At 39.8% G+C, this 14,485-nt stretch overlaps 1 protein-coding gene and 1 pseudogene across 2 annotated transcripts in view; both read right to left on the reverse strand.

The window, feature by feature from the left end:
• RARB (retinoic acid receptor beta) overlaps window positions 1-14,485 on the reverse strand; it is a 771,619-nt gene that overhangs the window by 272,931 nt on the left and 484,203 nt on the right. The window lies entirely within an intron of this gene.
• LOC135969551 (cofilin-1-like) lies at window positions 5,232-14,060 on the reverse strand (annotated as a pseudogene).

A 14,485-nucleotide genomic window follows, 5' to 3' on the forward strand; every position in this document is an offset into this window, starting at 1 on the left:
GATCCGCTGTTAGTCTGATGGGCTTCCCTTTCTGAGTAACCCGACCTTTCTCTCTGGCTGCCCTTAACATTTTTTTCTTTCATTTCAACTTTGGTGAATCTGACAATTATGTGTCTTGGAGTGTCTCTTCTTGAGGAGTATCTTTGTAGCATTCTCTGTATTTCCTGAATTTGAATCTTAGCTTGCCTTGCTAGGTTGGGGAAGTTCTCCTGGATAATACTGAAGAATATTTTACAGCCTGGTTCCATTCTCCCCATCACTTTCAGGTGTACCAATCAGACGTAGATTTGGTCTTTTAACATAATCCTGTATTTCTTGGAGGCTTTGTTCGTTTCTTTTTACTCTTTTTTTCTCTAAACTTCTCTTCTTGCTTCATTTCATTCATTTGATCTTCAATCACTGATACCCTTTCTTCCACTTGATCAAATTGGCTACTGAAGCTTGTGCATGTGTCATGTAGTTCTTGTGCCATGGTTTTCAGCTCTATCAGGTCATTTAAGGTCTTTTCTATGCTGTTTATTCTAGTTAGCCATTCGTCTAATATTTTTTCAAGGTTTTTAGCTTCTTTGTGATGGGTTCAAACATCTTCCTTTAGTTCGGAGAAGTTTGTTATTACCGATCATCTGAAGCCTTCTTCTCTCAACTCATCAAAGTCATTCTCTGTCCAGCTTTGTTCCGTTGCTGGTGAGGAGCTGTGTTCCTTTGGAGGGGGAGAGGCACTCTTATTTTTACAATTTTCAGCTTTTCTGCTCTGGTTTCTCCCCATCTTTGTCGTTTTATCTATCTTTGGTCTTTGATGATGGTGATGTACAGATGGGGTTTTGGTGTGGATGTCCTTTCTGTTAGTTTTCCTTCTAACAGTCAGGACCCTCAGCTGCAGGTCTGCTGAAGTTTGCTGGAGGTCCACTCCAGATCCTGTTTGCCTAGGTATCACCAGCAGAGGCTGCAGAACGGTAAATGTTGCTGCCTGATCCTTCCTCTGGAAGTTTCGTCTCACAGGAGCACCCAACTGTATGAGGTATCAGGCAGCCCCTACTGGGAGGTGCCTCCCAGTTAGGCTCCTCGGGGGTCAGGGACCAACTTGAGGAGGCAGTCTGTCCATTCTCAGATGTGAAACTCCATATTGGGAGAACTACTACTCTCTTCAAAGCTGTCAGACAGGGATGTTTAAGTCTGCAGAAGTTTCTGCTGCTTTTTGTTTAGCTATGCCCTGCCCCCAGAGGTGAAGTCTATAGAGGCAGGCAGGCCTCATTGAGCAGCATTGGGCTCCATCCAGTTCGAGCTTCTGGCCACTCTGTTTACCTACTCAAGCCTCAGCAATGGTGGACATCCCCCCCTTTGTCTCGCTGCCGCCTTGCAGTTGGATCTCAGACTGCTGTGCTAGCAGTGAGCGAGGCTGCGTGGGCGTGGGACCCTCTGAGCCAGGTGCGGGATATAATCTCCTGGTGTGCCATTTGCTAAGACCATTGGAAAAACTCAGTATTAGAGTGAGAGTGTCCTGATTTTCCAGGTACCGTCTGTCATGACTTCCCTTGGCTAGGAAAGGGAAGTCCCCGACCCCTTGCACTGCCTGGGTGAGGCAATGCCCTGCCCTGCTTCAGCTCACGCTGTGTGGGCTGCACCCATTGTCTGACAAACTCCAGTGAGATGGACCCGGTACCTCAGTTAGAAATGCAGAAATAGCCCATCTTCTGTGTATCTCACACTAGGAGCTGTAGACTGGAGCTGTTCCTTTTCGACCATCTTGGAACCTCCCCCTATTTCACTTATTTGTTTTTACTTTTTTTTTGAGACAGAGTCTTGCTCTGTTGCCCAGGCTAGAGTGCAGTGGCATGATCTTGGCTCACTGCAAACTCAGCCTCCCGGGTTCAAGTGATTCTTCTGCCTCAGCCTCTCTAGTAGCTGGGACTGTAGGTGTGCACCACGGTGCTCAGCTAATTTTTGTATTTTTAGTAAAGATGGGGTTTTGCCATGTTGGCCAGCCTAGTCTTGAACTCCTGACCTGAGGTGATCCGCCCGCCTCAGTCTTCCAAAGTGTTGGGATTACAGGCTTGAGCCACTGCACCCAGCCCAGAGGTAACTACTTAAATCTCCAATCCATTTATTCTGATCTCTAGATTGCCAAATATCTTGTATTGCTATTTCTTCATATACCAATTTTATACTGCATATTGATATTCTTTATGGGACAAGAGGAATTAGCTCTCTTATACCATCCTCCTGCTTACTTCATTTAAAGATATATATTGCTAATAATACTTCAGAACTATTTATAATTCTTGATAAGGTTTTTGTTAAATAGTGTTTATAAGTACTATGTATTATTTACTGCAAAGCCAACTAGTGTACTCCGTTCTATTTCTCATACAAATTCTTATTTTTCTGCAAGTTGATTGTTGCTTCTCTTTTTAAACTTGCTTAGTCATATACCTACTCTTAATTTTCTTTCATATGCCTCATTATTAGTATTACTTTGCAATAGTTAAATAGACCAGATAATGTACCAATTACATTGTTTGTATCCAATCTGAACTTGTTTCTTTCTAGAGCCATACATACAGCTGTCATGTGAGACTTTACCTTTTCTCATCATCTCAATATTGCTTTACATTTCTGATTTGTGTTGGACACTTAGTTTCATGAATCCTTTCTGTTTCATAGTTAACTGCCTAATCTGGTTAAAGCCAAACCTCAAGGATCAGATTAGTAAAGAGTACAGTGGAGAGAAACATTCTGAGACCTTACATGTCTAAAGATGTCTCTATTCCATGCTCAAACTTAAAAGTTTTGGCAGGTATAGAATTCTAGGTTGATAGTCGTTTTCTGTCAGAATTATAAAAATATTGCTTTTTTGTTTTTCTCTCTTCTATTGTAGCTATTAAAGTCTGATGATTTTCTGATTCAAACTGCTATGATTATAACTTTCCCTCTACTTTTTTGGATCTGTTATTTTGAAATATTGTAGTAGTGCTGCTTGATATGAATCTTTTAAAAATTTTTCCAATAACTGTACCTAGACATTTTACCCTTCTAGTCTGAAATTTTATATTCTTCAGTTCTCAGGAAATGCCCTTTTAAAAAAAAAAATTTCCTCCCATTCATTTTCTCTTATTTCTCCCTTAATTCTTAATAGCCAAATGTTAAACCTTCAGGGCTGATCTAAATCTCTCTTGCCTGCTCCCTCCTAATTTTATAATCCCTGTGTCTTTTTATCCTACATTTTGTGAGAGTGTCTTGATGTTGTCATCCAGCCTACCTATTAAATATTTTCCTTTCTATCAAAGGATGTTCATCGTGACTTTTCTGATTGTCTCAATGTTTCAGGAAGAGATTCCAGGGACTGACAACAAAAGGTGCCAACAGATCCACTAGGGAGATGCTAAAGAATGATGAAACTACAAAGGTAACTAGTTTGCTGAAAAACAGTTGGACTTTTAAGGTGTAAATCATGAAAAGAAGTTGTTTAATGTATTTTTTAATACCATAGCCTGTCAACCATATTATCTTGAAGTTTTTCTCTACCCATGAAAGGAACTTGGGCGATTTTCAGGTATTAAAAATAGTCTAAATTAGACAATTGTCTTACTAGACAACTGGGGACATCTTGTCTTTCCGGGGGTCCTTTTCAGGATGACTCAATTTCTGTTCCTTTCCACATGCAACCTTCAGGAAGTATAAACCTTTGTCCAACTATCAGTGAGACGCAGCAAGCCTTCACTGTAGCCCTTTCTCTTTGTTCTACAGTTAGGGGCAACTCCAGACAGCCTCACTCCCACTTTTGACTTTAGCAGGTACAGCTGGATATCAATCACACTGCCCCTCAGAATTTTAGGGAGATATACGGCAATATCTTTGAGTATTTCTCTAAAAGTCAACTCGCTTCACTTCTGGGGTAGAGGGGGCAATCCCCTTACTTTCCCGGGGGGAGATAAGCAGCAAAGAACACACTGTTAACTCTCTTTAAGAAATTCTCATGACCAGCCTTCCTCAATAAATCTTATCTTCTTTCATATGTGCTTCAGGTAGGTGATGAAAGGGGATGTAAACTCAGACTCACTTTCTCTTGCATGGTCTCAACAGGTGATTTGGAATCTGTTGGTCTTGGACTTAGCTAAAACAGAGTACATAAGAAAATTTGCATTTAACAACTTGTTTCACTTGGGTAATTTTATCTTTATTTCCAAAAGTTCTTTCTTCCCCTCGCCCCACCACTTTGTTTTCTGCTTCCCCCCCACCACCCCTAAACTGAAGGTCCCCTACTGGTCTTGCTTCCATGAGTGGCCGTGACCAGAAAAAAAGGGAGAAGAACCAGTAGTATGGGGAGGGCTCATCTCCACAATTTTCCATTTATACACACAACTCACAGACAAGCATGAGTAAGCACTGCAGTTAGAAGTTGGCAGCAGAGGAAGGATAAGGAATAGGTGAGGAGTTGGGGTGTTATTAAAAAAATACCCTCCCCCCAAACTGAAGTGCCTGCGGGGTACGTGGTCTGTTTCTGTCAGAGCGTTTGAGCCAGATCGACTCCATCCAAAACAAGGACTGGGTAAAATAAGGCTGAGAGTTCCTAGGCTGCATTCCCAGGAGGTTAGGCCTTCTAAGTCACAGGACGAGATAGGAGCTCAGCACAAGGTACAGGCCACGAAGACCTTGCTGATAAAACAGGTTGTGGCAAAGAAGCCAGCCAAACCCCACAAAACCAAGATGGCCATGAAAATGACCTCTGGTTGCCTTCACTGCTCATTAAACGCTAATTATAATATATTAGCATGCTAAGAGACACTCGCACCAGCACCCTGACAGTTTACAAATGCCATGGCAACATCAGGAAGTTATCCTATATGGTTTAAAAGGGGAAGGGATCCTCAGTTCTGGGAATTGCCTGCCTCTTTCCCAGAAAACTCATGAACAAGCCACCCTTTACTTAGCATATAATCAAGAAATAATTAAATATCCTTTGTGGAGCAGCCCATGGCACTGCTCTGCCTATGGAGTAGCCATTCTTTTGTTTCTTTATTTCTCTGATAAACTTACTTTCACTTTACTCTGTGGACTTGCCCTACATTCTTTCTTGCATGAGATCTAAGAACCCTCTCTTGAGGTGTGGATCAGGACTCCTTCCTGTTAACACTTCAACCCAAGAGGAATCAGAAGATCAAAAGTAATTTGGGAAGGCTAGAACTGTCAGGGATGGAAGGGAGAGGAAAAAGCAGGGCTTGGTGGGGAGCTGTTTGGCAACTGGGGTGAAAGGATTACTGTCCCCCTGCTGAGATTCTCCAGTCCCTTCCTGTCTGTTAGGAACACAGCAGCCTGCAACCGCTGTGCGCAAGTCTGGAGCTTCCAGATGTTCCAGGAAGGGGGCTCACAAAAGCTTTCCCTCCAGGGAGATGACGGCACTGCCTCCCAGCTTCTCTGCCAAGGTGCAGTCATTCTTGACTTTCGCGTAGCAATTTGCTTGTAATTCATGCTTGATCCCCGTCAGCTTTTTCTTGATAGTGTCCTTGGAGTTGGCACAGATCATTTTGCTCTAAAGGGGTGCAGACTCAGGCCCAGAAGCTGAACACCAGGTCCTCCTTCTTGCTCTCGTTGGTCTCACAGTTTGCATCATAGACGGTATTGTGGCAGTCTTTGGCAGCATCTTGACAGAGGTGGTGGAGAGGCCATTGACAGTCTGGCTGACATCACCCATCAACATCTGCTTGCCCTCCTTGAGGATGAGTTCTTGTCCTCACTCAGGCAGAAGAGTACCACCTTCCTGAGCTTCTTCACCTCCTCTGGTATCAACAACTTGTGCACCTTCATGTCATTGGATACCTTGGTGATGCCATCAGACAGACACACAGGAAGCTACATTTCCAGAAGTCAAAAAGAGATGGCAAAGAGAGCCAGAGAGGAGGAGCTCTGATTGGACCTGCTCTTTATTTTATTTTTTTAATATTTTATTTATTTTTATTTTATTTTATTTTATTTTTTTGAGACGGAGTCTCGCTCTGTCACCCAGGCTGGAGTGCAGTGGCCGGATCTCAGCTCACTGCAAGCTCTGCCTCCCGGGTTCACGCCATTCTCCTGCCTCAGCCTCTTTTTAAATATTTTTATTTTTTGAGACGGAGTCTTACTCCGTTGCCCAGGCTAGAGTGCAGTGGTGCAACATCGGCCCATTGAGAGCTCCGCCTCCCGAGTTCATGCCCTTCTCCTGTCTCGGCCTCCCGAGTAGCTGGGACTACAGGCACCTGCCACCACGCCCGGCTAAGTTTTTTGTATTTTTAGTATAGACGGTGTTTCACCGTGTTCACTAGGATGGTCTCTATCTCCTGACCTCGTGATCCGCCTGCCTCGGCCTCCCAAAGTGCTGGGATTACAGGCGTGAGCCACTGTGTCCGGCCCTGAACCTGCTCTTTAATAGTACACAGTATCTTCTAATTCATCCAAGACTAGAAATCAATGATTTTCATAATTTTCTTCCATTTCCTTTCTTAGCTCTGCTTCCTTGAGTGTCATCTTTTGTTTGTTTACTTTTGCTTTCTAGTTTAGCAGAGGCTTTCTTCATGTGCTTGGTGATCCTTGATTGCCTATTGTCATTTAATATTAAGGTACTAGAATGTGAATGGTGTTTAAGAAGGGAGATAAACTTGTAGTTAAGCTGAACACACTTAACTGGAAGTCTTCCTGGGTTTTGAAATCATAAATTTAGTTTAATTTCTAAATCTTATCCCTATATTCATCCATTTAGGTTTGTGGTTTATGTTTTTTCTCCAGCTCTTCATCTTGGTGTGGGCATAGAGGTCCACCATAAAAATGTGTGGCCCTTCATTATCTAGGACAGTGTGGGTTTTCTGAAGAGTTCCTAAACTAGAGCTAAGTTATGGAAAATATTTCATATAAAAATGGATGAAATATACAAGCCAAAGTTATGGCATCTACTTTCCCATTCCAGGTATGCGTTCATAGTTTCAATTTTGGAAGATTTTGAATAAGTTAAAAGAAAATCCTTGGGAATTTAAATTGAGTAGACTACTATTATAGTGTACAGCCACTCTTAGATTACTATGTTTTGTTGTGTATGAATGTTAGGGTGCAAATGGACAAATTCATCTGTTGCTAAAAGTGGCACATTTTCAGATAACTCTATTGTGGTAGGTTGTTCTTTAATAATGACCACAGCAATCGCTCTTATCCCACATGTCCTTTTGTAATGTGGCTGTGCCATTCCTCCTACTTTGGGTCTATTTCTCCTCAATCTTGTCTGACCCTGTGGTTTGCTTTGACTAACAGAATGTGGTGAAAGTGATGCTGTGTGTTGGCTGGGCCCAGAGCTTCAGAGATCACATGGCTTCTGTTTTTGCCTTGAGCCTCCATGTTTTTGCCTTGAGCCCAGGCTATTCTGTTGGAGAGAGGTCAATGGAGGAGCACTGAGGCACCCCTGCCAACAGCCAGGACCAGGGCCCCAAACATGTAGGTGAGGCCCTTTTGGATCCTCTGACCCCAGTAATGTGCAGACAACCCCACATGAAGCCCGGAGAAACTGGACCTGCTGAGTCTTGCCTAAGTATTTGACCCACAGAATCATGAGCAATAGAATGGTTTTTGTTTTAAGCAACTAAGTTTGGGGTTGGTTTGTTATACAGCAATAAAACACTGACCAACTCTCTTTAGAACTATTTAGAGCAGGGATTTCCAACTCACATTGAATTTTGGGTATCTGCACTTATGTGCACTTCTCAGAGGATCGGGGCCACAGCTTCTGATGTTTAAAGGAGTCTTTGTCTTCGAAAAGACTAAGAACCATTGAATTATGGGCCATTACAAGTTAAACACAGTATCAACAGATTTTACTTTATGTTTATACAATACATGCTTATGCCATTATAAAAATATGATTTTAAAATTATATTAATTCAAAGATGTCCCAAAGTCATAGTAAAAATTTTGTTTGTATCCTTGCAGAGCACAAAAGTATTAGGGATCTAGTTGGAGAAATTAAAATGGCATATATGTATTTATATACATGTGCCAATGTGTATACTGATATATAAATGAATGTACTTGGCCAGTAAGAAAATCAGATCTTTGAAATAGTAGTATGTATTGCAAATATCTTGTGTTAGCTTGTTGTTTGTCTTTTGACTTTTGATGAGAACTTACTTTTGTTTTGTGGTCAAATCAATATTTCACTTTCTAGCTCTTGCATTTCATGTCACTCCTAAAAAGGTCCTCTTTCCCTAAGTATAAAATAGACCCATATTTCTTTTAGAACTTTGCAGTGTCAACTTTTTCTTCGTCCCAATCATTTATCCCTCTATGGCATATCTGAGGTTTATTTTGTGGGAAGCAATGAGGTAGGAAGCTTGCTTTCCCCCACAACATTTATTAAATAGTATATGTTTTCATCACTCATTTCAATACCCACCTCTTATACTGAATTTCCATATGTATTTGGGAATACCTCCAGACCCAGTGCTGCACTATTCATCTTGCTACTCCAGTAACTCATTGTTTTGATTGCTATTGCTTATAATGCATTTTATTTCATGGAAAAGTGGTCTTTCCTTCTGTCTTTTTTTTCTACAAACTTTTTCCTTCAACTATTATCTTTTAATTTTTTCAGATGAACTTAAGAATCATCACTTCAATTAGCATCCATCCTTCTACTGCCTGCCTCCACAAATTCCCCAAATAATCTTTTTTTTTTTTTTTTTTAATTTAAATTTTAGAGAACATCACATTGAATTCACAGCTTCTTCTGGGGAGAAGTTACAACTTCACAACACTGAGCTCTCTACCAAAGAGCAAGGTGTCTTTGCATTGATTCAAGACTTAAATGGCTGACGGTGCAATTTTTTTTAAATTTATTTTTTGAGATGGAGTCTCACTCTGTCACCCAGGCTGGGGTGCAGTGGCACGATCTCGGCTCGCTGCAACCTTTGCCTCCTGGATTCAAGTGATTCTCCTGCCTCAGCCTCCCGAGTAGCTGGGATTACAGGCGCCCACTACCGCTCCTGGCTAATTTTTGTATTTTTAGTAAAGACGGGGTTTTGCCATGTTGGCCAGGTTGGTCTTGAACACCTAACCTCAGGTTATTGGCCCACCTCGGCCTCTGAAAGTGCTGGGATTACAGGTGTGAACCACTGTACCCAACCTGATAGCACAATTTAAAAATTTTATTTTGGTCTCTGTTAAATTTTCCTGTAGATACTTTAACTTTTTTGGTCAACAAAAAAGACAGTGTATTACACCAATATTCAGTTACCTCTAGCTTGGTGGAAGCAGTACCTAACCACTCCATCCAAGTAAATGATCATGGTTTTTCCCTGTACACTTCAGACATTCTGGTCAAGTTCCCAAAGTCTGAATGCATCACACGTAACTTGTAATGGGTCATTTGTCCTGTTTAACTCAGGAATAATTGTACTCAACAACCCTGATGGTTTCTAAGCTTATCCTAAACTTACTGTGCCTCATACTGAAAAAGGTCTGCTTGTTAAACACAGATTTCCACACTGGGGTTATACCACTTGGAAAAACAGTGCTCCCAAAGGGAAACCCAAAGTTCCTTTGATGGACTTACAGGCCCTGTAATTTGAAGGATATAAAGAATGATCATGTTTAAATATCAATGTTGGGTGGATACCTCAAAATTTCCCAGGTTCTATCCTCTGCTCCGTAAATCAAAGTATTTTTAAGGGATTAACTGATTAACATTGAGGCATTACCTGGGGTTTGACTATATGCTACAAGACTGAAGGAAGCAGGAGTTGAGTTCACTGGAAAAGAAGCCAAATCATATCTCTGGTCAAGAACAACAACAAAAAAGTAAATCTCAGGTTTCACAAGAAGCTCCTTTAGCACTTTTTTGAGAGGTATGTTAACATCAATAATTCTACCTACGGATTCACATAAATAGAAGTCTAGATTCTAAATATCACTTTGGTGCTAGAAGTGAGACTTAGCATTTAGAAGCAATAAATTAAATATTTGACATGAGGAACAAAGTAAAATGCAAGGAAATGGCAGAAGGGGAAAAGGTTGGAAATCCTGGGTCAGGGACTGATGAACTAGTAATGGCGTCAGAGCAGACAGGCTTTTTATTGGCCAAATTTTCAGTTGTATGTCCTGGCCCTGGAAAGCTCCTTTTCTGCAAATACCATAGATCAGTTCCAAGGATGATCAGCCATAGTTTCAAACTGAAGCTGGTGTGAGAGTACTACTACAGAGAAAGTAATATCTTATGGAATGGTGATAAGACCTTACGAGTCATTTTAATTTACTATAATATTTTGAGGAAAGATAAGGAAGGTAATAGGAAAAAAAGAAAATGCCCTAATATTCTTTCTGAAAACATCCTGGCAATGTTCAATGACTGCACAGAATTTGCTGTGGAGAGGAATCGTAAAGATTAGGAAGTGGGTGTGGGGATGTTGTAGAGGTTGGGGTGACTTCCGGGGTCAGAAGTTCCTTAGCAGCGCTTGCCTTTGTCTAGATTGATGCATCAAGAGATCCAAAGGCAAAACATCCATTAGCAAAAAAAAGAAAAAAAAAAAAAAAGATGATCTTTATTACAGAGAAAGCATCCCCACTGTTCCAGAAACAGACTGATTTATGGCAAACTTTTGACCACCCAAATTAAACTGTGACACTGAGATAGTGCTAGTTACTTTTCTAATGAACAGTTCTAGGCTAGATCACTTTTTCAAAAGAATGAAAAGAAGTGATCTGAGAGTATATCCTGAATCAATAAATGTCCATCTACAACTAACACAGTACAGAATCCACTGTGAACATCTCTCTTTTCTGGATGGTAAAACTCCTTAATTCTACCAATACAGGGTTTACTTCACCATCAGATCACTTTCTCATCACGACCTGTGTCTTCTCAGGCAGTGGTGAGCTCTGTTATTCAGGAGAAAAAAAACAAAACTGCCATGCATGCATGCAATCATGTTGAATGGAATTCTTAGGTCTGTGAGGAAAAGACCCTCATTCGTGGGTTTTTATGGTACCTGACAGCTCTTTAATTTTGGTTGGTCAGATGAGATTGTCTGGGACAAGGGATGGAGAACAGGTATAAACTAAGAATGTGTTGAGAAGGGAAATGGGTAATGGAATTGATGACAGTCTTACCTATAATGCAGCTGTCAGATTCAAAATACTCAAACTCCCTCACCCTGTCTCAACATGGCCATTCCACAGAAGGGAAACTAGTTATCTTTCCAGGGAATGAAATGGATGCTATTAAGATACTCCCACAAGGATTTAGTTATTATGTGGGCATTGTCTATGTCATTAAACTGTATCCCAGGAGGACCTGAGGGTTTGATGGCAGACTCTCAGGATCACCAGGATAAGAGGGTGAGAAAACATGCATGTCACTTCCCTTATTCCTCATGTTCCCCCACTTTTCAGAGGATAAAACTTCACCATTAATCTAAACACATCATTTGCCATATAAGAATTTTCTGTCATCTCCCCAGGTCTGAGAACACAAATAAATTGGTCCAATGTATTATTGAAAATCATCTTTAATATTATAGTTAATAAGAATTAATGGCTAAATTAGGTCTTCTTAAATCTAATTACTCAGTGATCAAACATAAACATGGAGTCCCGGGGCAAGACAGAGCATGAGTTACTATCTATGCTGGGCACCATAAGAGTTAAAATAAAAGGTTTGTTCATTGACACAGAGAAAAGGACATTAAGGATATTGTCCGATGACAATGCTGAAAAAATCAAAACCTTTCTGAAATTCCCTTCTGTTTCGCAGGTCATGAGAGAGTTTCAGGGTGATAATTTTTAAATGTGGAGGCCACTTACAATTCTGCTAAGCACTATTATAGTGGCTATGTGGCTGGGTGAAAATCATTCTTTCTGGAAGACCAAAGAAGTCTACATTTTCTCCTAAAGATTTCCTTCTTTAATAAGGACTTGAGCAGATCCCTGTCATTGTTCTAGATAATGGATTACCTACACATACATTTCCAAGTGTAATGACACTCTTGCTTATTAAAGACCTCTCAGCTGAAGGGGTAGAATATTATGAACTGGCCAAGCCATTCATTTTCTTGAATATGTTATTCAGTATTTTATGCTAAACCAGCAATACACCATCCATTTTAGTACAATGATCCTTATGTTCAATAAAATTGAAGTGTCGCATCATAAATCATTATAGTCATTTATTTTACATTAGACACATTAGCCACTATATTCCATAATCTATTACAATAAGGTGGATTTAAATGTACCCCAAGGAACTGCAATAATAACTCGAGAACCAAATATAGCAATTTACGGATAAAATATGCTTAACCTAAAACTGCACTAGCTATCGTGATGGCGGTGAACTCTGAATGGAATTTAGTGCTGATGGTGACTGAACTCAGCTATACATAAAGAGGGAGGAAAGAGAAAAAGAAATAGCAGACCTTCCTCTAATTTTCTGTTCATTAATTTAAAAAATGTACTAGATGATTACACTATCCGTGAGACAGACACATTTGGCTGGAGGAACTCATGCTCAATTGAAACTTTTTCTAAGTAACACATGTTCAAAATCTCTAGTTAACTATTCAACAGGATGCCTGTTGTTTCCAACAACAGCAGTGTCTGGGAAGGCTTCGTCAATTCAGACGAATTCTACTAATTCCGCATTTGTGAAAATTCAGACAGGCTGGGTGGTGTGAAGAAAAAGGTTTGCATATGTGATTCATAGCGTAAAAGAGGTACCCCGATAATGTTTTTATACCAGAGAAGCATTTCAAAATAGCCTTAAGTTTGTAGGAGGCATTCTTTTACTAATAGTTGAGATGATAATTATAAATTCTTATCAATTAATGAAAATCATTTTCTCAAATGATCTCTTAGATAATATTAGCCTACTCCCATTTCCTATATGTATCTAAAAGCAAAAAAACTGTGTCCTATAATTCAGATTCTTCACTAATTTGGCATCCCTCCACTTAATCATGGATAGTGAGGTCTTTGTAATTTTAGGTAAATAGTTACTACTCATGTTATTTACACTGCTAAATAGCTCACTCGGCAATCTCAGGTCTTTGAGATATGATCATGAAATGAGACTAGCCGGATATATTATACTGCCAGATATGAAGTCCTTGCTGTTCAAGATTAAAATATGTGTTTGTTTCTGTGTTCAGTTCGAGATAGCATGACCCAGAACTGGTATAGTTAATTCTTCCTCAGGAAATTAGGGAACAGATTTACATTTCCCATTTGTAAGTCCTCATTCACCTACCTTCCCTTCCTACCTCCCCTCCTTCCTCCCTCCCTTTCATCCAACCACCTAGTCATCAGCCAATGATCCATTTAGTGACTATCCTACTTATTTAATGCCTTCTCTGTGCCAGACACAAGGCAGGCACCAAGAACACAAAAAACAAGACAAGGCACCTAACACTTGTAATAAGATATTTTCTATGATAACATTATTCCTTTTATCGATGCAAAAATGTTGTATTCTTTTACATCATTTATGATAATCAAATACTTAACAGTTAGTTATAAGATTTCCGTCAGTCAACATTTATAGAATTATAAATTTATACATGAACCAAATTCTGAGGGGAAACAGAGGACGTTGGTTGGCTAAATGACCTGGGGTGAATAATTTATTCTGTCTAACCCTCACTTCTTCATCGGTACAATGAGAGGGTTAACTGGATAGTTTCTTAGAGTTCCTTCTCAAATTTTAGGACTTGAATCATTTTCTCTGTCCTTTATAGTCATCGGTTCCATTTATTAAAATGTCTCCAATGCAAAAAGGGACAAAAAAGTTAAAGAACTAGAAAATCTCGTCATTGTCATATTTGTCAGTCCCTTGCAATCCAGTCTATACTGCTTCGTCTTTTCCTTTTACTGTCAACTGCTAATACCAAATGTGCTGTTCTCTAATCAGTTTGCTGTCTAATTTATGCCCGTAAAATATTGTTACCATCTGATGACGATGCGAACACCAAATCTGTTGTCTCTACTCTTCTAAATTCTCTTTCAGCATCAGTATCATCCTGGCTTTGCTCTTTTTCAGATATATCTGAATTATACATTATTTCCTCCAGGCATGCTTTTCCAAATTAAATAAAATTTCATTTTCTGTTTCTTGCCTTAATGCTACCAGATGACTTGGCTTAAAATATTTACAGATTCCACTTTGTACCATTTTTAATAACTTGGCCCTATTGTATGTGTTTATTTTATCTTGTGTTTTAGAGGGTTGTGGTTTGTGCTCACCCATAATTAAGGCTTTCCTCTAATACCATATGTCACCTTTGGCATGCTCTGTCAATTATGGAGAAAAATTATATGCCCTACCTCTAGATAGATGGAATAAAAATTACATAAATAAATAATAAAGATATATAGATACAATGGTCCTCAGATCAACCTATGGGCTCAATAGGGTGCCTCATAGAAAAAGTTTATGTAGACAATAGACATCTATCTGTACAAAATCTTTAGGCCAAATTTAGAA

Source organism: Macaca fascicularis, chromosome 2 (assembly GCF_037993035.2).
Source record: "Macaca fascicularis isolate 582-1 chromosome 2, T2T-MFA8v1.1".
In the NCBI taxonomy this organism is placed as follows: Eukaryota; Metazoa; Chordata; class Mammalia; order Primates; family Cercopithecidae; genus Macaca; species Macaca fascicularis.